Below are 25593 nucleotides of genomic sequence, written 5' to 3'. Positions count from 1 at the left end.
TATGAAAGAGCAGCTTGTTATATCATGTTAAGTTGCTAGGCTAGGTTAAGCTATGTTCGGCAAGATGAAGTTAGCCTTCATTCGTTGCAGTGTTAGGTCAAGGTAGGATCAAGGATTTATGTCCAAGGGTGATATTGGCTTGCGATTTACCAAACGGGGGGTGGGGGGGTTCTGGAAGGGTGGATTTGGAGAGGGGGGAAGGGGTTGATAGGCGGAGGGGGAAGGGGTGGGGGTAGATAGGGGGAGGAGGGTTCGACAGCAGTTAAGTACCCTTTTCCTCATGCATATTGTGTGAGAGGATAGTAATTAAAACTGTAGGTGTGTACAATATGCTCATTTGAAACAGCTGCTTCAGTCCAGTGTCTTTATTGCGTTCTTGCCACAATCAAAGACTTTTTATTGAAGTTAGACTTTTCGAACTAGAAGGGTTAGATTTAAGCTTAACTCTATTAATACCACGTGTTTTTCTATACTGTATAAAATTGATGGATATAGAAATATGTGCCAGTACTAGGAAGGGAACAGTTGGGAACAAGTCCATGAAAACTCAAAATGGTGGAGTTCCCCTTGCCAACCCCGTTTTCTATATTGATTAGGGAGGTTAGATGGTACGGTTGAACAGAGAGAATGGATAAGAAGTGGTGGTGGGGTGGTAGTAGTAGTAGTAGTTGCTGCTGTTGTTGTAATAGTAGTTGCTGCTGTTGTTGCCCCAGGTTCATCTGAAATGTAAACCAGGTGGAATTCAGGCTGACTGTCGTCCTGCAGGCCACCATCCTCTTCTGGGGAGAGGGTAGGAATTGAGGGATGTATGTCTAACCGGGTAGTGGAGCCACCCAGTTATATCGATGTCACCACGTGAAGGCGAACAGGGTATATGTGAGCGAGGAAGTGTGTGTTGAGATAGCTTGATCGTACTGAGAAATTGGGTAAGAAGTGGATGGTGAATAGGGCATATGTTAGTGAGGAAGAGCGTGGTGTAATGATAGCGTCGCATCAAATGAACGGATTTGAACAGTCGTATAGAAAGAAGGGATTTGAACAGAGTGGTGAACAGGGTGTACGTGAATGAGGCTGAAGATCTGGGGAGGAGTCTAAGGCCAGGATAGGCATATATGGACGTGTTGGAAGTACTTAAACGGCATCCCACATTACTGGTAGATATATATGGGTAGCTACATAGATACAGAAGGGTCACGTACTTCAGAAATTAATGTAAAATCACGGGGCTTGTCCACGCTTTCTCAGTTTTAACCCCTTGAATCCAATGAAGTATTTTTCCATCTTATACTTCTTGCTGTGTTTAGACGATTTTACTCGGCTTAGGAGAGACAAACTGCAGGGGTTAGATCTTGCCCTCATTAACCCCTTCACTACTAGGGTGCATTCCTATGCTGAATAAAATCGTCTTAGATGGCAAGATTAAGACGTAAAATGAGTCCTGCGATTTGAAGGGTTAATAATGTGGCCGATATTGTTTGCAATCATGATTTTTGTCTATAGGCTTACGCTATAGGCTTTAATTACAGGTGATAGGCAGCGTAACATCTCATCCATAGCGACTTATTTTGAACATTTTGACTCAGGCGAATCTTCTAGTTTTAATATCAGCATAGTGGGTCAGTAATACAGGAGGACATTAAGCTAAGAATAAATGGCTAAGGAAGAGGTGTAACGAAATCTCCAGAACCACTTCGAATAGGATCTTAGGATGAAGCAGAGAGTTTCGAAGGCTTCAGTGATACGGGAGTGGATTTTTGGCTCATTAAATTCGTCACTTAGTAGACATATGCCTAGTCAGTCTGTTTTTATCTGACAAACACCTCCGACTCTCTTGTAAGTTCAAAGCCAGGTGTAGTCAAACTGGAGGGTGGATTCGACTAGTAACCAAAGAGTGTCATTCCTGCCTTATAACTGGGACTCACTGAATTATATTTTTGCAAGTACGGCCTCGATATTATGAGAGTGACACGGTTTCGTCAGATGAAGACAAACTGCCTGTAGTTCTATTATTATTATTATTATTATTATTATTATTATTATTATTATGTATTGTATATTTTGTTCTTGCCTTCCAGGACGATTATTATTATTTTGGTTAATATGCCAGGCTTTTCGGACTGGAGGTGTATTTGCTGCCGACTAGTACTGCCCAATTACGAGGGGTTAATAAAAGTTAATCGAGTAGGCCTCTGCGCGCTCGCTCCTGTGTGTGTGTGTGTGTGTGTGTTGTGTGTGTGTGTGTGTGTGTGTGTGTGTGTGAGATCAAACTGGCATGCGCTCTGACGGGTTTACGATAGAAGCATCCAATTCCCGTGCGTTTGGAATGCTGCTGGCGACTGTTTGATGTTTGCCTCTGTGTGTGTGTGTGTGTGTGTGTGTGTGTGTGTGTGTGTGTGAGAGAGAGAGAGAGAGAGAGAGAGAGAGAGAGAGAGAGAGAGGTGGTACCTCGAAAGGTGTTAGGACACACACACACACACACACACACACACACACACACACAATGAGTGTGTGTGTGAATGTGTGTGTGTGTGTGAATGTGTTTGTGAATGTGTGTGTGTGTGTGTGTGTGTGAATGTGTGTGTGTGTGTGTGTGTGTGTGTGAATGTGTGTGTGTGTGTGTGTGTGAATGTGTGTGTGTGTGTGTGTGTGTGTGTGTGAATGTGTGTGTGTGTGTGTGTGTGAATGTGTGTGTGTGTGTGTGTGTGTGTGTGTGTGTGTGTGAATGTGTGTGTGTGTGTGAATGTGTGTGTGTGTGTGTGTGTGTGTGTGTGTGTGTGTGTGTGCACAAGTGGGTGTGAGTTTGTATAAGTATGTGTGAGTGTATGAGTGAGTGTGTGTGCGTATAAGTGAGTGTGAGTTTGTGTGTATGAGTGTGAGTTTGTGTGTATAAGTGTGAGATTGTATAAGTGAGTGTGAGTATATAAGTGAGTGTTAAGACTTTGTACGTATGCTCGTTCCAGTGATAGGAGTAGACAGGCAGCTAGGGGTCTGGAGTGGTGTGCCGGGGCAACCACAACCTCTCGCGTCCAGCCTGCTACTGACTTCTCACCTGCTCCTCGCTCTGTCCTCCGACCCTGCCCGCCCAAGGTTACCGTCTTTGCCATTTCTATTCCAGATCCAGCGGTGTTTCCGTGGACTTAGAGCAAAATTTTGACATCCATTCTCCATTTTATCCGTGTTTTTTTAGTGATTTTATTGAGATTTGGGTCCCCTTTTCTTGCTATTTTTGGTATTTTTGAAAGTAAGGATATAATCTACCTGGCAACTCGACCTGGGCTCCCTGCTTTCGCGTAGTTGGCAGCTGTGTTATAATATTCTCCTTTTTATTCCTATATTTAGCACCTTGTTTGTGGCTTGAATTGTGCTGATGTTCATTATTGCGTTTTCTATCATGAATGGTGTAATTTCTTCCCCGAAATCTTTGTGCTGGACGTAAGAATGCTCATTTAAGGACACTGTAGGGTTGCCAGGTATACATTTATTTTCCAGTTGTTGCGTTTATAAAAATTCTTACTCGTCGCATCATCGTAGCTTTCCTACCATATTTTGCGGTAACCAAGCCTCCAAAAAGTGAAATTTTTATCACAGGTAGTTTTATTTTTAGTATTTTACACATTGATAGCCATTTTAATGTGATTGTGAAGGGTTTAGTAATTTCGAATTGAAGAAAAACGCCTATACTTAAGAATCTTTATAAATATGGCTCAGTTTTAATGCACTAAATTCCTATCTTTTGTTTGTGCATCTACCCATTGCAATATCTACCTATTTCATGCACGGGTATCCTTAAAAATCTTTATAAATATGACAACTTCATTTCTTTTAGTATGACTCCCAAGCTCAGTATGCCGAACCCCATGTATCTGTTCATTGCCCATTCCCACAGTATCCAGCTAGCTTCTCTGTGTGTGCGTCTGTTTCCCTACCAGTGTGTATCATGAGACGCCCCCAGTCACGCCCTTGTCTAAGATGGTCTTGATAGGAGCCCATGCACCTCTATCACCAGCTTTTGTCAGGAGATTCAGTCACCACCTTAGTTATTAAGAGTTACTATACTGAGTGGAGGATGGAAAAAAGACAGTAAGATATTGGCTATTTTTATTTTACCTCAACAGTTCACACTTTATTTTCACTCATCCTTTTGTATTTATTATTGTTCATAGTAGATTTTTTTCCCCTCCCAGAAGTCAAACATTTTTTTTTTTTCTAATGCCAGACCTTTTTCTAGATTTTGGGAGAGAGACTTTTGGAACACCTACTGCCAGGGTTCTCTCTCGCAGCCTGAATAAAATCGTCTGTGGTGGCAAGAATGAACTGTGACATCATAATGAAGGAATAATTATTTTTTTAAATTCTGTTCTTGCTACCTCCAGACGATTTTATTCAGGGTAAACATTCCGAGAGAGAGAGAGAGAGAGAGAGAGAGAGAGAATTATACCTAAGGAAATAATGTAAACAAGATATACATAAGCTGTGGCCCTTTATTTTCTATACACACTTGGCCAGACAATGACATACATACAATTCTATACATTTCCGAGTAAATACACTTAGAATTTCCTATAGACACAGCACTGTAGTAATGGTGGTAGTAGTAGTAGTGGTAGTAGTAGTAGTAGTAGTAGTAGAAGTAGGAGGAGGAGGAAGAGGAGGAGGAGTAGGAGGAGGAGGAGGAGGAGGAGTAACAGTAGTAGTAGGAGGAGGAGGAAGAGGAGGAGGAGCAGTAGTAGTAGTAGTAGTAATAGTAGCAGCAGCCACAGGTTCATCTGAACGCGAACACGGTGGACTGCAGGCTCATGTTATCCTGCGGTCCACCATCCTCCTTTTGGAGGATAGGGAGGGAGCTGAGGGACGTTTGTATAATCGGGCAGGTCCACCACCTGGTTATATCAGTGCCACCACGTGAAGGCGTCCCTTTTCAGCAGCAAGGATACTATGTGAGGTGCTGAAGAGGGACGCCTTCACGTGGTGGCACTGGTATAACAGCGTGGCTAAACTGCCTGGTTATACTGTACAAGGTTCCTCAACTACTTCCTTATCCCCGAAGGGAGGATGGTGGAGTGCAGGAGAAGGGGAACTCAACCAGCAGTCCACTGAAGTCACGTTGCGGATAAGCCTGGTGCCAGAACAACGGTGGTAATAATAATAATAACAACAACAACAACAACAATATCTAGGGGCCTCTTAAGCTGAACAAAATCGTCTGGGGTTAGCAAGATTAACTCTTTGACTCCCGTGACTTATTTTTCACGTTCATGCCGCAACCAGACGATTGTACTGTACTCAGCTTAAAGGAGATTTTACGAGTTGGAGAGGGTCAAATATAACGGAGTTTCTTCAAGGAGGGGGAACAGAAGGAAAGTGGAAGGAGGAGGAGGCTGAGGAGAGGAGGAGGTGGTGGTGGTGGTGGTGGAAGAGAAGAGGGAGGAAGAGGAGAAGGAGATGGAAGAAGGGAGGGGGAAGGAGAGATGAATAAATAAAGAAAGAGAGAGGGAGTAGGTAAGGAAGGAGGAAGAAAAGGAGGAGGAGAAACAAGAAAGGAATGAGGAGGAGGAGGAAGAATGATTGGAGGAAGGAAGGGAGGAGGAAGAGGAATGATTGGAAGAAGGAAGGAAGGGGGGAGGAGAAGGAGGAAGGAAGGATGAAAGGGATGGAGGAGGAGGAAGGATGAGAGGGGCAGAGGAAGCAGAAGGGAGGAGGGGTGGAAGGGAAGGAGGAAGGAAGGAAGAGGAGCTGGAGGAGGAAGAAGGCAGAGGAGAAGGGATGAAGGAAGGAGAGGAGAGGAGGAGGTGGGAGGAAGGAGGGGAGAGGAGGAGGAAGGAAGAAGAGGAGTGAAGGAAGGAAGAGGAGGAGGAGGAAGGAAGAAAGAAGAGGGAGGAGGAAGGAAGGAAAGAAGAAAGTGATAATAATAATAATAATAATAATAACAAAAAACAACAATAAACACATCAAACTAAAAGGGTTAAAAATAAGCACCCGTATTACAGAGGTCAACCCTTTCATTCCGGTGACGTATTTTCTATTCAGTTCTTGCCACCACCACACATTTTTTTTTTTCCAACTCACAAAGGACCTCTTAAAAGTGGAGAGGAGGAGGAGGGGAGGGGGTTGTTTAAGGCCGTGTGTACGTCTCAGAAGAAAACCAAAGGGAATGCAAGGAATTAAATGGCAGGTACGTCATCAGAGTGAAAGGGTTTTAATTCTCATAGCCGTATTCCAGGTGGCGGAGGAGGAGTCGGAACATCTCTTTCTTAGCGATTTATTCTGCAATCACACCTTAATAGTCTTTTGTGTGTTATTTGTATGGATTTAAAATGGAGACAGTTTTGTTTCTATTACATTCAAGAGGATACGTAGGTGCAGCGTGCAAAATAAATTGCTGAGGAGGAGATGTTACGAAATCTCCATCCTCACCAAGCACATCAACCTCCTATGAACCACTTCAGTCCCATGACATACGTTTATTCATGCTCTCAGGACGATTTCATTCAACGTGACTTCCCAGCTTGAGGGGTTGGCTCCAGACATAATTCGTCTCTTCAGTACGACAGGCTTTTGCTAACTTGAAAAAAATTGTCTTGAGGAAGCAAGAAGAAGCCAAAAAAGAATTAATCATAAGAGCCTGGGGAAGTCTTAAAAGCTGAATAAAATCGTCTGATGGACAATAAAAAAAAAAAAAACGCCACAAGTTGAAGGGAATATTGAGATGGTTACACGGGGTACCCTCACACATGTCATCTCAATTTCTTTTTCTTTTTTTTGAGTACGCGGGGGTGTAAATAGGCCCATAATTTCTGAGAATCATTTATGGAACACCTGTAACTGATGTGATTATCCTGCATCCCATGTTATTAAGTGCAGTCAGCAACGATACAGAAAGGTCAGGTGTCTTATCATCAAAGGCTTCAGAAATATCGTTAAAAAAATCTCCGGCCAGTCTACACCTTCGCGGACCCACTTTTGCTAACATGGCCCTTAGTACCAGTCTGAGAGAACATAGAGTTGGTGAAATATAACTTATGAACCCCACCATACTGTCACTGTCAAAAGTTATCGAGACCCTTGCCTCCTTTGTTCATGAAATGTGAAATACTGGATGAGAGAGAGAGAGAGAGACAGACAGACAGAGACAGAGAAGGAAAAAAAAAAAAAAAGCATGGAAAGGACGGATACTCTAACGTTTGAGGGAAGGAATGGGGGATGGGTAACAATTAAAATCAGATAGAGCCCGCTGAGTTTGCTGATCTTGACCCGCAGCGTTAAAGTCAGCAGCATCAGAGGTCGCATTACTAAAGGGCAGTTAGGTCTCCATTACCACTGTTACCACGGATTGCTTTGGTTGTCCTAAATTTTTACTGTAAACGATCCAATCCTTTTTATATATTTGGTTCAATTTAATATTCACTCGCTTTTCTTCACTAAACGATCCAAACATATTTACGTAATATCCTTCACTGTAAATGTGCCAAATATATTTACACACTCTCTTCACTAAACGATTCAGCCATATATTCTCCTTCACAGTAACCGATCCAAGCATTTACATTGTTTTCTCCGCTGTAAATGATCAGACTATGTTTACATCATTTTCTTGAACTGTAAACAAGCCAAACATATTCACATCACTCCTTCACTGCACATGATCCATTTTTTTTTTCCACTAATCGTGCCAAACATATATACATACAGTACCTTTTTCTTCATTGTTAACTATCTAAACATGGTTACATAACTTTCCTTTCACTGTAAACGATCCAGACACATTTACATCAGTGTCCATAGCGTTACCATTATCACGGATAGTTTTGATTTTCCCTTTTCTCCACTATTATTCACTCTAAATTTGTTATCCAGGAAGCTGAAATGAGTGAAGACAAACGAACATACAGTCTTAGGCACACCTTAAGCTTGGGGGGGGGGGTTATGAACACGTCCCCAGATCAGTTAAGTCATAGGAGACGGCTATACCCAGTGGCCGTGTTTTATATGACTGAAAATCAACGCTCCTCTCTTGAACTTAGGGCTTCTTCTGAGACTAAGCTCCATTTCCAGAGGTTGGCAGCTACAGGATCTTGTCTCCATCACATCTTCCGCCATAAAATGATGCTCAAAGTGGGTATGATTGCTGCAGCCACAGATGCCTTGGTAGTAGTCTTCAGGCAGTTTTCTTCAGGTAAGCAGTCACGGATCTTGCAAGTCTCACCTGAGGAAACAGGAAGAAAACATTAAACACATGGTATTACACATTCCATTACACACGTTATTACATAAGGTATTACACACGTATTACTTCGAAACCTCATTCACTGGGTATCCGATATACAGGAATTTATGCCCCCAATATACATTACAAAAAAAAAAAAAAAAAAAAAAAAAGGGGGGGTGGGAAGTAGCTTCAGTTTGGTGAATTCTTTCTGTACGTGACAGAAATAAATGGAGAGAAATTGTGAATGAATAAGTGATGACGCAGCCCTGAGGGGATATTCTCCCGCATTTGGTCTGATCAGCTAGTCAGGTCAGGTGCGGGTAAGGGGATGGGTCTGTTATGATGTGGCAGGGGTAAACCAGTTCTGCTGTCAGGCCCTGCTGCGGATGTCACTGATTGCATTGCGCAGTTGACCCTTGTGCGGTGTGGTGCGGTGAGGATCTGTCCGTTCTCCCCTTTGGGGCTAAGATGCGAATGAATGTGTTTGAATGGATGAGTAAATGGGGAGTGTGTCGTCCTGTCTCGGCTACCTCCCTTTCCTTGGGGGAAGCAGCCTAGGTATATAGATAGACAGATAGGTAGATAGATGAAACTAACAGAAAAAAATATACTAATCAAGCCACCACCACCAAGAAAGTGAGAGAGAGAGAGAGAAAAAAAAAAGCCTATCGGAAGGGTTTCATTAAGACGATGCCAGACGGTGGACTGCAAACTAAAGTGATGCCGGCCCCAGGAAAACGGACGACATAACGACTTCCGTTGTGAAGAAACTAATACAACTGCTGATATATTGCGTTCAGATACATGTGGATAGTATCTAACACGTAAGTACCTGCCTTGAAAGAACACTAGGGCCTTCTATACAAAGATGAAGGCCAAAGTATACCTGTGACTTTGGTCTGTGCTGTACATTTGGTAATCACGTATATTTACTGGAGGATGATCCTGTATATCGGATAACTCGGCAAAGCCGCTAATTTTGAAAGACAGGAACCCCAATCGTGCAAGAGTACAAAGGCTCATATTTCATTGGATTCTGCAAATAGTCGATATCTTGGGCATTTTAATTACGCTAAAATATGTTTGCTTTTGTATGTAGGATGCTGGAGAGGGACGCTTTAACGCGGTGGCACTGATAAACTCTGGACAAATCCGCTGCTTTGTTGTAAAATCTCCTCCCCCCCTGTACCCCGAAAGGGGGATCGTGGACTGCAGGAGAAGAGCAGCTTTAGCCTGCAGTCCACCAGTTAACTTTGTGATCTTGTGGCTCAACATCAACAGCAAAAGTATTATACAAGACTGGTTTATATATATATATATATATATATATATATATATATATATATATATATATATATATATATATATATATATATATATATATATATATATATATATATATATAAACAACCACAGGTATATTACTGGGCCTATTACGAAAAAAAGAAAGAAAACGTTTTCATAATTATGCCTTTCAAGTCACACCCGCTGACTGTAGCTGTAATGAGTTCATCAGGCCCTGTCGTGCCTTTATTAATGACTTATTAGATGTATGTCATTAATGACTGTAATTTAGAGTTAACCCATTCGGCACAGGGTAGTAGTTTTCATTTTATTCAGGCCACTACCAGGCGATTTTATTCTGCCTGAGATCCCTTTGGTGGTAAATAGGATAGTGAGGGTTGTATCTAACCTGTTCAGTTAGGGCAGATTCTAGAGCTGAAGAAAAGCATCGGGAGGTAGAAAGAATAAGGCAGAAAATATACTCCCTTTCAGTCCAATGACATGCTTTCCACTCTACTGCTATGCCTAGACGTTTCTAGGAAGGAGAGCGCGGTATCACTGAATGGATTAATGAGAGCCATGTCAGACCCAATAAGTTTGAACAATCTGGAGAGTGACACCTTCACACGATATTACCGGGCAGCTTGACCGCCCGGTTTGTACAATTGTTCCTCAGTTCACCCCAGTCTCCCTAAAAGAGGATAGTGGGCTGTAGGAAGGGGGCAACGTCATCCTGCAGTCCACTGGGTTTATATCCACATGAGCCTCGGGCTGCAACAATTACTAAGACCTAAGGTAAATAAATTCGTTTGGGGGATATCAAGAATAGCAGAAAATACATCTTCGGTGTGAAGAGATTAATCACTGCATTCTGTATGAAGCCTACCACTGAGGTCCAATTAAGAATAAACGAGTTAATCACAGCGATAATTATGAATCTTTTATGAAACCCAATTCTCAGTGGCTCAACAGGAATGGTCTGTTAAATGATGGCAGTGCTTTATTTATGGGCTTACATATTGCATGAAATGAGGGCAGTGGCTTGGTGTTTTAATGAATATGTGTGTCAGGTGCATCTCTTATTAACATGCAGTAATAAAGTATAATTGTATCAATTTTTCTCGTTTAGTATATCAGTACAACACAGCCTAACAATAAGCTTCATTCTAAATTTACTGTACTTCGTGCCAGCCACATCTGCGGTACCGCCACACCTCAGTGACCATCCGTGACTCAGATTTTAACGAGTATGAAAAGCCACGTTCATAAGGAAGGGGTACACAGCTACAGTGTTGTTTACGGTAGAGTCAAGTACTGGTGGGATGTGCAGCTATATCACTTACTAACTGGTGCAATGACGATTAGTGCACCAGGCAGTAAGCGCAACATTTCTACATCCCACCAGCAGTGTACAAGTAGATGGGTATCCTTACTAATGAACGTGGCAACGTACAGTGTGGCGGACAATGTTCTATCAGTAGGACTAAAAGGACGTTAGCAAATTAGAGGCGACTGTTAGGACAGGATGTGGCTCTATATTCACATTGGCTGTAGCGAAGTTAAGCGTTCCAGACATAGCTATTCAGAATCAAGTACCCGAAACCATGAAATCCTAAAAGATCGCCATATCCTTAAATTTATTAGATACTGAAAATTAACTCCTCGAAATTACCAAATCTTCAAAATTATCACATACTTATAATCGTGGCCCTTACCGACCCAGAACTGGCCCTGGAGTCGACAGCATCTATCACAGAGACAGGAGAGGCCAGCACTGAGAATAGTGGAGAGAGGACGGGGCATTCCTCTCATAGGGTGCTCCTCTGGTCCACTGGCTGCTTCCCTCACCGCTCGCTGCAGTGTTGCCTCATCTCCTGAAAAAGGCACCAAGCTTCAGTCACGCTGTTCCTCACTGCTGCTACCAGATCATTTTTATATGTTTATCTATTTGTCAGTATCTATCTATATCAGTCTACAGTATCTATGTGTCTGGTCGTCTATCTGTCCATCTATCTATAGCCAGACGCCTTAATCCTGGAAGGGGTGGCCATAAACAGAGTCCATATCAGTTTTTCCCCGTCATCAGGCTGCCTTCTCTGCAACTCATACCCCCTCACTCGTATACCTCCACTTTTAATTTTACAATATATTTGTACTCGTCATCATCATCTCCGTGAATAAAGATGTATGTAGATGATTTAATAATAATAATAAATAAATTAATAATAATAATAATAATAATAATAATAATAATAACAACAACAACAACAACAACAACAACAACAACAACAACAGTAAGAGTATCAATAATAATGATGATAAACTCTATCGGATTCAAGGACTTAACCCTTGTTTGTGAAGCGCTGACCTGAGTTAAAACTGGTAAATCTGTTAATTCCTACTATTAATAGAACGTTTAATCTGATAAAGATCCCTAATCCTTTTCATCTCTGTTAATAGCAAGTGTAGTCACACCGTAGGCTTTAAATAACTAGAAACCAAGGAGATTCACTTCTTATAGTGTTGGAGGCTCAACGGTATCATGCTTGTTGTGGTGTCAGCTGGTGGTGGTGTCAGACGCTGCTGGTGGTGGTGTCAGACGCTGCTGGTGGTGGTGTCAGATGCTTGTGGTGGTGGTGTCAGATGCTGGTGGTGGTGGTGTCAGATGCTGGTGGTGGTGGTGTCAGATGCTGGTGGTGGTGGTGCACAGATGCTGGTGGCGGTGGTGGTGTTAGATGCTGGTGGTTGTTGTGTCAGATGCTGGTGGTGATCGTGTCGGATGCTGGTGGTGGTGTCTAGTGTCTGGCGTGTCACATCTGAACCCCGTCATCTCTCGCCCTTCGAAACCGGATCTCACACTGGGTCGTTAGCTAGCCTGTTAGGAATGACATATGGTAGTGGGTCAACAGTGAGTGGATGGTGTAAGCTCTAAGTACGCATGCTCCATAACACCTCCTCCTGAACAACTTATTTTGCTTATTACACCTTGAAATCTCTGTGTTATGTTAATCATTCTAATGTCACCACACTCTGCATGAATAGCGTGCAAATTGTCAATAAAGTGGATCCAAGAATAAATCGCCAAGGAAGAGGTGTCATGGAGTCCCCTCATCGAACGACAATAAGGGTTTGCCCTAGGTAGGGTTTGCCTATCTTCGTCCCCGTATTCTCGTAAATTTGGGAGACCTTCTTGTGTCTCTGTTTTATTTGTATATATTTTTTGCATATGGCATGTTAAGTTTCGATGATATTAATGCATTCAGTGTGAATAATGAAAGATGTAAATAGTATAGAAGAGAAAATGATTCTTAAAAAATGCTAAGAAGGTGCCAGAAATGCTCCGAAGCCGACGATAATCTACTTACCAACCAACCAACCAACCAGCCTACCCACCTATCTCCCTACCTGCGGTACCTACTTTTTGCTACTTACTGCTCCCTCTTTATTCTCTTCCGTCTCCCTTCGCATTTTGTTTTCCCCTTATATATTCTCGTAATTAGGAAGAACATGATAAGCATTTACGTAAATCTTGCGGTGCTGGAGATGGAAGTCGCAAGTGGTGGCACTGATATGACCGGGAGGTGGAGCTGCCCATTTATACAAACATCCCTCAACACCCTTCCTGTCCCCCTAGAAAATGTGGATGGTGGACTGCAGGAGGCGGGCAACTTCAACCTATAGTCCACTGGGTTCACATTTCATACAAATCATGTGCTGAAACTCCTACCATCACTATCGCGTATAACAAGCAAGCATCATCTAAAATTTCCCTTTTTTTCGTCAAAATCCAGCTTTGTTTTATATTCGCGATTTTGTTTCGTCTACTTTCTTTTCCCTCTCTCCTCTTCCCTCTTCCACTTCCTCTCTTTCCCTCCCCTCACCACTATTATCTCATTTTTTTACTTCTCTGTCTAGTTTCCTCGGTTTAACACAATCGTAAGCTTGCCTCCGGGGTCTACTTTCTATTCCCCTTCTCCTCTCCTCCCCATCTCCTCCCTTCTCTCCTCCCTGTCTTCTCTTCTCCTCTCTCCTTCCTCAACATTTTTCCTTGCCATGTTTAATCCCTCCTAGTAATTACCACTGTAGCCATGCCTCTCTTCTTCCACACCCTCCTTAGTCCTCTTAGATTCCTTCCTAATCCTCTTACTGTTCTACTCCTGCCTCTCCTCATTTGTTGCCCGTTTTTTCTATTACTTTTTTCCCATTCGAGACCATGTGTTTTTCCCCCAAGTGCACATTTTTTTTTTCTGCCAGTCTCTCCATGTCCTGGTTTGCTTTCATTTCGTTTCGTCCTTTCGCAATCTCACTTTTAAATTTTATTCATTTCAGTGACGTACTGCGGTGTAATCAGCCCAACACCAGATTATTTTATCCACCACGAATGTAAAATGAGTCAGCGTACGTGAATGAGTAAATGTGAATCACTGTTAACAAGACAGGTGTACTGTGAAAGTGTGTGGACGAGAAGGCGTGTGGAAGAGTAACTGTGCCAGAGTATGTGAGTGAGGGAGAGATGTGGAAGACAGCCACAGCGAATGAGTGTGATTATGGCAATGAACAAGTATGAAGGTAAAAAGAAACGAGGATAAATATGAGTAAGAAAATGAGAGTGAACGTGTGTAAAAATGAGGGTGAACGTAAGCAAGAAAATGAGTGAGGAAAGTGAATAAGTGTGAAAGAAACAGCATCCCCTGCTTTACCCATGCCTCTCAAGTTCGAATATTTTAACCCCTTCCAGCCTATGACTTTTTTTGCTATCTCCAAACGATTTTATTCAGCCTAGGGAGACGCAGCTGGTTGTCAGAGAGGTTAATGGGGGCTGTTGCTATCCTTCTCACTGTAAAAGGTCTTTCCCAAGCTGAAGAAAATCGTCCGTAGTTTGCAAGAAGGAAAAAAAAAAAAAGAAAAAAAAAAAGCCCTCGGTTTTCGGGGTTAAGAACATATTTAGCTCTCATCAAAATGCAGTTCTCCCTCCCTTCCTCCCTCTCTCTCCTCTCCTCTCCTCTTCCCTCCTCTATCCTCCCCCCCCCCCTCTCTCTCTCTGGCCGAGCGTAATGACGAGTCTGCCTCAAACAATGTCCACAGTCCATGATGGCTATTAATTTGCCATGGTAATTAGCAGGCAAACACTTTACACGTCCGCAAAATAAATGCTGTTAATGAGCTGTACGCAGAAAGCCAACTATACTCTTTTCAGTTGGCCTAAAATTGCCATCTATCCACGTTGAATACTCAGTTGTAACAATAGATTCAGAGTAGAATATGGTGCTAATCACGAAGTGCTGTCTAATGGATGTAGAATCTTAGTATTATCTTTTTCTGCCACCGGCTAACGTAAAATAATCTATATAAGGATGAAAATCTTAGCCAAGTTAAGGTGAACGAACAATTTTTACGGTATTACTATTATGATGATGATAATGATGATGATGATGATGATGATTATTATTACCGTTATTAATATTATTACTATTGTTCTTATTACCATCGTTGACATGGTCATTATGGAATTATTTTACTTCCACTTTTCAACTTTCTCATGCTGGCTAATTTTCCTAAGCTGAGAGAGGCTTTGTGTGTGTCCCAACCCCGAGATAAGGAATTCCCTGTGATGTGATGCGTAAGAGAGGAAAGTGACGGATAAGCCCTAAATATGAAGCATCTAAATATGACGTAAAGACAAAAGAATAGTGAGCAAAAGTGGTGTAATTGTAGTTGCAGCCACCCATGGATTGACGACGGAAATTTCAGAAAGGAAAATCATAAAACTGATGCTGCCAACCCACACCTAAAAATTTCGGGATTCTTTGGTGGCAGAAACTACAAACTTACCTCGAATTTTTGACAGACTGTACAAACACACTACTCACCAGTTTAAAGATACGATGAGGAAGCACAGTACTGAACGGGGATCGGGATCACGGTGACGATGCACAGTATACAACGAGGATCAGAAGGTATGGTGAAGAAGCACACTATTCGGGGACAGTTAGTAGTTACGGTGACGAACACGATACAGAACAAGGAAGATGAGTAGCTGGTCCGTTCACAAGTATACAGACTCATCAATCCACTGTATGTGTCACCGTCGCAAACCACGCTCATTATGTATCCTTGGTCTTTAGGGTCACTCGGAAAAAAACTCATCTTGGCGATTTCTGAGGCTCAAAGACTAGGAAGCAGGGTAGGGAGAGGAGAGTAGGAGAAAAACAGGGAGGAGGAATAGGGAGAGGAGTGTAGCGAGATGAGTGTAGGACGAGGAGAGAAAAGAGAAGAGGGAAGGGATAAGAGGGTAGGGAGAGGAGGGCAGGAAGAGGAGGGCAGGGAGAGGAGGATAGGGAGAGGAAGGTAGGGAGAGGACGGTAAGGAGAGTAGGAATAGGGAAAGGAGTGTACGAAGAGGAGGATAGGGAGAGGAGGGCAGGGAGAGGCGGGTAGGGAGAGGAAGGTAGGGAGAGGAGCGTAGGGGGAGGAGGGAAGGGAGAAGAGGGTAGGGAGAGGAGGGCTGGCAGAGGAGGGTAGGGAGAGAAAGGTATGGAGAGGAAGGTAGGGACAGGAGCGTAGGGAGAGTAGGCACAGGAAGAGGAGGGTAGGGATAAGAAGGTAGGGAGGGGAGGGCAGAGAGAGAGGAAGATAGGGAGGGGAGGGCAGAGAGAGGAGGGGAGGGCAGAGAGAGGAGGGGAGTGAGATGAGGAGTTGGGAGAGGAGCGCTAGGAGAAGAGAGTAGGGAGACTAGGATTGGGAGAGGAGGAATTGGGAGAGGAGGAAAAGGGAGAGGAGGGTACGGAGAAGAGAACAGGAAGAAGAGGGTAGGGAGAGGAGGGTTGGGAGAAGGAAGCTGGGAGAGGAGGGTAGGGAGAAGGAAGCAGGGAGAGGAGTGTAGGGAGAGGAGGAATAGGAAGAGGACGGTAGGGAAAGGAGGAATAGGGAGAATAGGAATAGGAGTGAAGGGTCTGGACTGGGGAAATGGGGGCAGGAGATTGGAGATGAAGAGAAGGGTAGGAGCAAGTAACTGGATGAATAAATACAGAAAGAACAGAGACAGCAGTGGGGACAGTAGCTGAGACAGGGAAAGGGACAGAAACAGAGGCAGTGACAGACAGACAGACACGGATGGAGAGGGAGAGGAAGGACAGGGACACAGGGAAGGAACAAAGAGGGAGAGAGAGAGAGAGAGGGACTAAACACAAAATGGGAGATGGAATGGGAAAGAAGAGGGACAGACATAAAAGGGTGGGGGGGAGGGAGGGAGAGATGGGACAGCCTCAGCGTCCACCCCTAACTATGAGTGATAAGAAACTGGTCTGTGTAGGCGGAGCTTGTTTTGACGTCACAATTGTCTAGCGAACCGACAACTCATCTCACAGACTCGCCATATCAGAGGGCGTTAATATCTGGCTACGTGCACAGAAACCTCAAAATTCACCAGAAATAATACTCAGAATATCACTAAAATATCGATAAAGATGATACTGACTGATGTAATGTAATGACAGATGCAGGTAAATACAAATGAATCAGGTCTCAAAAGCGCTAACCTGGCATCCTTCCTGGCGAACCCACTCGAACTGGCGATACTCCAGTCGCTCGAGACAGTCTTGTTTCTTTTCTTTTTTGTTCTTGCCTATACCTCTTCTTCGTTTACTTTGATTTTTTTTTTAATCCCCCTTTCGTTCACTTTTAACCTGCCGTTGCCATGGACGCTCTTGGGGTATTTCATTCAAGCTAGATTCGATCTATTTTGTTTAGTTCAGGGAATATCTAGCAGATACTTCGCTAACTGACGAACTCACTCTGGCAGGGTTGGCTTTTCAGTCGTTCGAATCGGCCATAGCACGTCCACCCTGACCCCCATCCCTCCCATAGACGCACTCCGGTGTTTTATTCAGGCTCAAACCACACCATTTTATTCACTTGAGAGGATTTCGGATTTCTAGCGGATGTTGCTATACTGGACTGGCAATAATGAAGGAGGTTGGAAGGTTCAAATCTCTCTTCAGTGGTTAGTACACTCTCACTCCCCCTTCCCATCTCCCCTAGCATCCCTTTCCCTACCCTTCCCCTCTAGCATCGCTCCCCTACCCTTCCTACCCATCCTACCGCCCTCTTCTCCCCCAGTACTCTAATCTCCCCTCCCCACACGCCCCCATCCCTTCCTCACTCCCCTTTCCCACTACCCCCAGACTCTTTCCCTCCTCTCCCCAACCCTTTCCTTACTTATGCAAGACACGTAACTACTCGAGAAAGTATACATTTAGTAATTCCAAACTTTGCCTCGCACTTACGGCTTTCAGTACCGCGATAATTTAGATTTTTGTTACATTTATTTTTTCTAATGTTCTCTTGCTGCTTCAGGACGATTTTATGCACCTCAGGAACGGCCTCTTGTAGTGAAAAGGTTAAGATATGGCAAATTAAATAAAAGTTGTTAGAGTATAGAAAGGGTTAACTTTTTCAAACTTCTTCCTCTTCCCCCTCTCTCCATTTCCCTCCCTCCCTCTCTCTTTTATTCTTCTCCCCCTCTCCCCCTCCTCTCTCGCTTCCTCTCTCTCTTTCTCTCTCTCTTGTTCTCACTTCCCCCTTATCCCTCTCCTAACCCCTCTCTCACCCTCCCTCTTCCTCATACCGCCACTCTGTCTGTCTGTCTGTCTGTCTCTCTCTGTCTCTCTCTCTCTCTCTCGTCCATCTTCCGGGCCAGGTGGTAATTAGAGGCTCTTGGGAACTCCACTTCTTTCAATTTACGGCTCAAACTTTTACCGCATTATGTTATTTACAAGGAGAACACGAGTACAACTTGCAATCTTACCAAACTTATGATCGTATTCTTAGTGGCGTGGGTGGCTCCTTAACACCTTTTCCTCTGCTATTTATTCAGCACATGAACCCTGGACGCACCGCAATATTATCACACACTCCTATATTTAAGTGGCGTGGAAGGCTTCAACACATTTTCCGCAGCAGTTTATTTTGTATATGACCCCTTCCCTATCTTGAAATCTTTGGAAACTTAAGTTCGTTTTCTAAGAGGCTTCGTAACACCTCTTCCTAAGCGACGTATTTTGTGTGCAGCCTCTTGATATTCTCGTGGATGTTATGAATTTATACCGTTTAAATATCGACATGGCCTGCATCCGTAACACCATATCACAAACGTTTACTCTGACTTGGCCTAAATCCCACAAACGTTTCCCCTAACCTGACAAAAATTCCACAAACGTTCCCTCTAACTTGAAAAAAATCCCTATCCCTATTCCAGCCCAAGTTGATGTCCCGGTGTACTCAGAGTGGAGGGTATATTTAACTAGTAACCAAGGAGACTCATTCTTACCGCATCATTTAGTACTGAAATTGCTGGAGTGAACCCATTCCGTCAGATGAAGGCAAACCTAGAGCAGTAGTTTTGAAATAAGTAGTTTTGACCTCGGCTTGAACGAATATTTACCTTCCAGTTCCCCAAATATTTACCCATAGCACACACACACACACACACACACACACACACACACACACACACACACACACACACACACACACACACACACACACACACACACACACACACACACACACACACACAAAGCCCGAGCATAAATTTAGCTTTCACTCTCACACATACTGTATATTTACACTCTCACTGATGCAAAAGGTATAGAATCCGATGCCTTTTGTCAGCGTCGTCAAAATAATGCAATCCGCTGGGTCCATCACGGCATTTATATTTTAACTCACTTGTCCGGAATCACTGTAAATCCTTTCTCGCTATACGATGTCATTTAAAGCTCATTCTTGCCACTTCCAGACGATTTTCCTCAGCCTGGGAGAAGCCTCTTGTCCTGAAGGGATTTATGAAGGGTATACAGTATCTTACCCAGTTCGTAAATCATCCCTGAAGCTAAGTAAAACCGTCTGAGAGTAGGGAGAATATAAGAACAACGTCATCGTCTTCAAGTGGTTAGTATTTAGCCTTTCAGCACCATAACATTCTCTCTCTCTGTCTCTGTCTGTCTGTCTGTCTGTCTGTTCTCTCTCTTACACACCACACACACACACACACACACACACACACACACACACACACACACACACACACACACACACACACACACACACACACACACACACACACACACGAGATCCGGCGTTGACCCTAGAGTGTAATGAAGGAGTCTGGAAGAAGAGAGATCTAAGCAAATTGCAATAAGCCAAATTGTTTGCCGTCATGCGTGTGAGCCTAGAGTTACGGTGATGAGTAGAGTGGTGCAGTGGGACCTCTTTCTCTCTCTCTCTCTCTCTCGCTCCTCTGCTCCCACTTTTCTCTCAGCTGAATAAAATCGTCAGGTGTTAGTTGGAATCGACTACAAGAGCTGTCCCGACCATGAGAGGGTTAATTAGTTTCGCACCCCCTGTTTCTCCTCTAGTCTTCCCCCTCACTGTCTCACCTCCATATTATCTCACTAATTCCTTGTCATATTAACGTGACAGTCGCTCATCCCTGTAACACTCATTTCACAGTCCCTTGCTCCACTCGAAGTAACTCCCATCCCCACTCGTCTTCTCCTCCCTCCCTCCCCCCCCCTCTCTCTCTCTCTCTCTCTCTCTCTCTCTCTCTCACACACACACACACACACACACACACACACACACACACACACACACACACACACACACACACACACACACACACACACACACACATCATCATCATCATCTTAACAGCTTACGGTACACAGTTTAGTCTCCCCATCATTACACTTCACACCAAATCCAGGTACATTCTATCTAAAGCGGTCTCTCTGTCTGAACATACATACATACATACACGAGAGAGAGAGAGAGAGAGAGAGAGAGAGAGAGAGAGAGAGAGAGAGAGAGACAGAGACAGAGGATAGCTCACTTTTGCACCGTGTTCTTTGATGTCACTGACAGCAATGTGATAACTGATCAAGGCACCAGTCTCCTCGCCTTTTTTTGGCACACACACACACACTTTTGCCAGGTAGTGCCCTTGTGTGTGTGTGTGTGTGTGTGTGTGTGTGTGTGTGTGTGTGTGTGTGTGTGTGTGTGTGTGTGTGTGTGTGTGTGTGTGTTTACTGTTACCACCCTAGCTTAATCTCTGAAACCTCTTTCTATCCTGTCATAGTTTTTGTTCCTCAGTGAAAGCCTCTGCCACACAGAGGAAAGGAAAGGCGCTTACTGTTTCAAGCCGATAAACACTATAGGTAAAAGAACTTGCTATTTTTCCACACTGTGCCTGATAGTCGTAAGGCGCTTGCAATCTCAGGCTGATACAACAAAACTGCACTTAATATTCGTGATGCCGATACTGATTTGAACTTCGTAGGGAAGGATCTTACTTATAATTTGAAGTGTTTAAAAAATGTAACAGACAGCTCTATTATACCCCTATGTAGATATAATATGCAAAAGATTAGGCGACCTTAGTGCAGTTTGTTTTAGGTTAGATGACTATACTCTTTTTACTCTTAGTCTAAAATTCCCGTACCTCCAGCTTGAATACTCAGTGGTAGGAAAATATTGACACTAGATTATGATTCTAGTCACGAAGAAGTGCTGTGGAAAGCATGTAGAGCGGCAGCATTGTCTATTTTTGCCACAGAGCTACGTGAAACAGCTGCAAAAGGACGAAAATCTAGGCCAAGTCAGAGCAAAAATAGTATAGCCTCCTTTCCTTAGTGGCTCTACGTGAATGAAAAGAATCTAGTCACGTCTTGGGAGTCGAACCTATGGAAGGCCGTCGCTCCTAATAAGATGTTGCAACCATTAGAGCACCAGGTAAATTATATGTGAGGAAAATGCTATCTTTGTCTACACTGTGATAATGAGGTGAAAAAAAAAAATAAAACCTAATGTGATAAAAAGTAAAAAAGTAAAAAAAGCTGGGGATATAGTTTTTTTTTTTTTTTTTCCTCCATAGAACAAAGTGTATTTTCAACGCCTTTCATTCTGTTCCCCACCTGAGCCTATCGAAAACACACCTGTGTCCACACCTGTGCTGCTGACTCCATACCTACACACACCTGATCCCACACCCATACACTTGGCTCTGCACTTACAAACATGCACCTAAATCCACATCCATACTCCTAAACCCACAACCATATAGCCTACCTGAACCCAGATCCACACAAACACCCAAGCACCAGAATCCACACCCACACACTTGAATCCACACCCATATCCACACATCTGAATCCACACCCATTTCCACACATCTGAATTGACACCCATATCCACATATCTGAATCCACACCCACACACCTCAGTTCACACCTACAGCCACACACCTGAGCCCATTCCTACACTCACACACCTGAGCCCATTCCTACACTCACACACCTGAGCCCATTCCTACATTCACATACTTCATACCAAACCCACACACCTGAAACCACACCCACATCCACACATCTGAATCCACACCCACACCCACACCCATACCTTTACATCAACGTCCATACCTCACTTAATGCTCACAAACACCTCACTCCATAGCTACATCCAACACCTACACCCACACCCACAACCATATATCAACGTCCACTCCATTTCTCATTCTCACTCAGCTACCGCCAGTCCATGATAAACTGCATCTGGTTGACAAAACTGTGGAAGCTTTGACATATCACGAAACATTTGTATAGCAGTCCCTTAACCGTCTCCATCCCTCATCTAAAAAAAAAAGAAAAAGCCAGAGAGGAAAAAGTGTCTGTTTAGTGCATGACAGAAAGCCAGGTGTTCAGATTAATAAGTGCAAAAAACTATATAACAGTTACCTAACTGGAACCACTGTGAAGCTTGGAAAATTAATGTTTAGTAGCAGTAGTAGTAGTAGTAGTAGCAGTAGTAGTAGCAGTAGTAGCAGTAGTAGTAGTAATAGTAGTAGTAGTAGCAGTAGTAGTAGTGCAACCCAAGGCTCATATGAACGTGCACCCGGTGGACTGCAGGCCGAATTTGCCCACCCAACATATGATCCTAGTCATGAAGAAGTGCTGCGAAAAGACTGTGGCGCCATAACACTGCTTTTTAACCCACTTAGCAAAGCGAAATGACCTAAAAAAAAAACTGGGCCAAGTTAAAGTAAACGGAGGAATGCACGGCGAACGTGTAGGAGGCGCCGACGGTGTTGTAAAAATTATATTAAATCCAAAAGTATATTTCTTTCGGGCCATAATGGACTTTAACGACGTCCTCTGGGGTTATTATGACGTTACCTGCTCGTTATATATGCCGGGTAAAAAAAAATGTTATTATCTCCCCTTCCAGTTTTCCGCTCTTACGTTTTCCTTTATTCAGAGTCTGTGCCTTCGTTTTTTCATCATCATCATCATCATTACCACCACCATCATTATCATCATCATTATCATATCCAACATCATCATTCAAGGGCGCTGAAGTGGAGGAAGGGGGAAGGAGGACAGTTGTCCCCCTGATTTTGTGGAGGGAAAACGGAGGTTTCTGCCCCTTTCCCTTTATCTCAACAACAATAATAACAACAACAATAATAATAATAACCAGATTTTTAAAACTGCTGAAGCAATAAATTGAATGAACTCCACATTCCAGATGAAAATACTTTTGTTACCTTTGTAGACCTAATATTAAGGGACTTCTGAGACTCAAGTGTTTTTTTTTTACAGATTTTGAACTGTGATATTGGGATCAAGGTCAAGGTCATTCATACTAAGCAAATCATGTTCATTCATGACAAACTACATTTCCACCGAGTTTGGTCAAAATCGGCCAAATATTTTCCGATTTAGCACATCCAGGCATGAGGAGGCCATTTTTATTTTCCTCAATATCTCAGAAAGTATTTACTGGATCACAGTATCAATACCCAGGTGCACTAGTATATGTTGATGACTACATACTGGAACATTTGCAAAGCAATCGATTCAGTAGTTTTTGCTGCGCAGGAAAGCAAAAGTTGAAAACTAACAGAGGGCGCTAGTGCTAGAAAAAAAAATGTGCCAAAAGAAGCCTGTAACCAAGATACATCACTCCTGAAAATTTCAAGTCTCTATCTCTAACGGTCTTGGAATGCCAGCCTTCTAGATCCCCCCCCCTCAAAAAAATCTACAATGTCAATAAGAACTCCACAGTAGTAGTAGTAGTAGTAATAGTAGCAGTAGTAGTAGTAGTAGTAGTAGTAAAAATAAACACCTCATCACACTCAAGGGATTACATGTTATCCTCTGTCTGAACAATTTAAAGCCTGAAAGATCTATAACATTTTCTGTCTGCTGATTATCAAAAACACAAATAATTTTATAGACAGATATATTAAAGAGAGAATATTTCCCCCGAAGTCTGTGAAGGTCATTTTTCTGATCTGGTTGAACGAACAAGGGATGATAATGTGTGTGGGAGTGTGTGATGGGTTTTCTGCATTAACTCACTGACTCACAACCTCACTGACTCATTGCTTTACTGACTCATTACCTCGCTGACTCATTGCTTTACTGACTCATTTCCTCACTGATTCATTGTCTCCCTGACTCATCACCCTACCTCACTGAATCACTACTTCACTGACTCACAACCTCACATTATCTCACTGACACACATTACCACACTGACTCACTACCTCTCATTATCTTACTGACTCACACTACCTCACTCATGCAACCTCACAGACTCACCTATCTTACTGACTCACACTAAATCACTAATACCACGACCTTACCTCACTATAACTACTTCACTGACTCCCACTGCCTCACTGACTCACCTACTTCACTGACTCATACTAACTCACTAATACTACCATCTTACCTCATTTAAACTACTTCACTGACTCACACTACCTCACTGACTCACACTACCCCACTGACTCACCAACCTCACTGGCTCATACTACCCCACTGACTCACCAACCTCACTGACTCATACTACCCCACTGACTCACCAACCTCACTGACTCACACTACCCCACTGACTCACCAACCTCACTGACTCACACTACCCCACTGACTCACCAACCTCACTGACTCATACTACCCCACTGACTCACCAACCTCACTGACTCATACTAACTCACTAGCATCACCACGTTACCTCACATTACCACACTTACTCACACTGCTTCACTAACTCACATTAACTCACCTATTCACACTAACTGACACACTCACACTACCACACCGCCTCACTGACTCACAAGCCCCACTGACTCATCTCTCCTAATCAGAGTGAATAAATTTAGTAGTAAAAGAATAAAAAAAAAAAAAAAAAAGCCCAAAATCTGTTGAAAGTTGACTAAATTGACCTAAAATCTGTTCACAGTTGACTAAATTGACCTAAAATCTGTTCAAAATTGACTTAATTGACCTAAAATCTGTTCAAAGTTGACTAAATTGACAAAATCAGTTCAAAGTTGACTAAATTGATCTAAAATCGGTTCAAATCTGACTAAACTGACCTAAAATCTGTTCAAAGTTGACTAAATTGACTTAAAATCTGTTCAGAGTTGACTAAACTGATCTAAAATCGGTTCAAAGTTGACTAAATTGACCTAAAATCTGTTCAAAGTTGACTAAATTGACCTAAAATCTATTCAAAATTGACTAATTTGACTTAAAATCTGTTCAAAGTTGACTAATTTAACCTAAAATCAGTTCATAGTTGACTAAATTGACCTGAAATCGGTTCAAAGTTGACTAAATTGATCTAAAATCTGTTTAAAGTTGACTAAATTGACCTAAAGCGGTTCAAAGTTGACTAAATTGACCTCAAATCAGTTCAAAGTTGACTAAACTGACCTAAAATCGGTTGAAAGTTGACTAAATTGACCTAAAATCTGTTCAGAGTTGACTAAATTGACCTAAAATCGGTTAAAAGTAGACTAAATTGACCTAAAATCTTTTCAGAGTTGACTAAACTGACCTAAAATCGGTTGAAAGTTGACTTAATTGACCTAAAATCGGTTCAAAGTTGACTAAATTGACCTGTCACTGGTAAGAATTGACTGATAAAACGCATCGTGGTGAAGTTGTTAAATGAACGTGCTCGCCGAGGGAGTGTCGCTATCAGTGGTGTATTCAGACGTTTCCCGTGGGGGTTGGGGGAAGGAGGGAGGGAGAT

This window comes from Coenobita brevimanus, chromosome 80 (assembly GCF_032717465.1).
Source record: "Coenobita brevimanus isolate Jiangsu-jjx chromosome 80, ASM3271746v2, whole genome shotgun sequence".
In the NCBI taxonomy this organism is placed as follows: Eukaryota; Metazoa; Arthropoda; class Malacostraca; order Decapoda; family Coenobitidae; genus Coenobita; species Coenobita brevimanus.
This window is presented reverse-complemented; position numbering follows the sequence as displayed.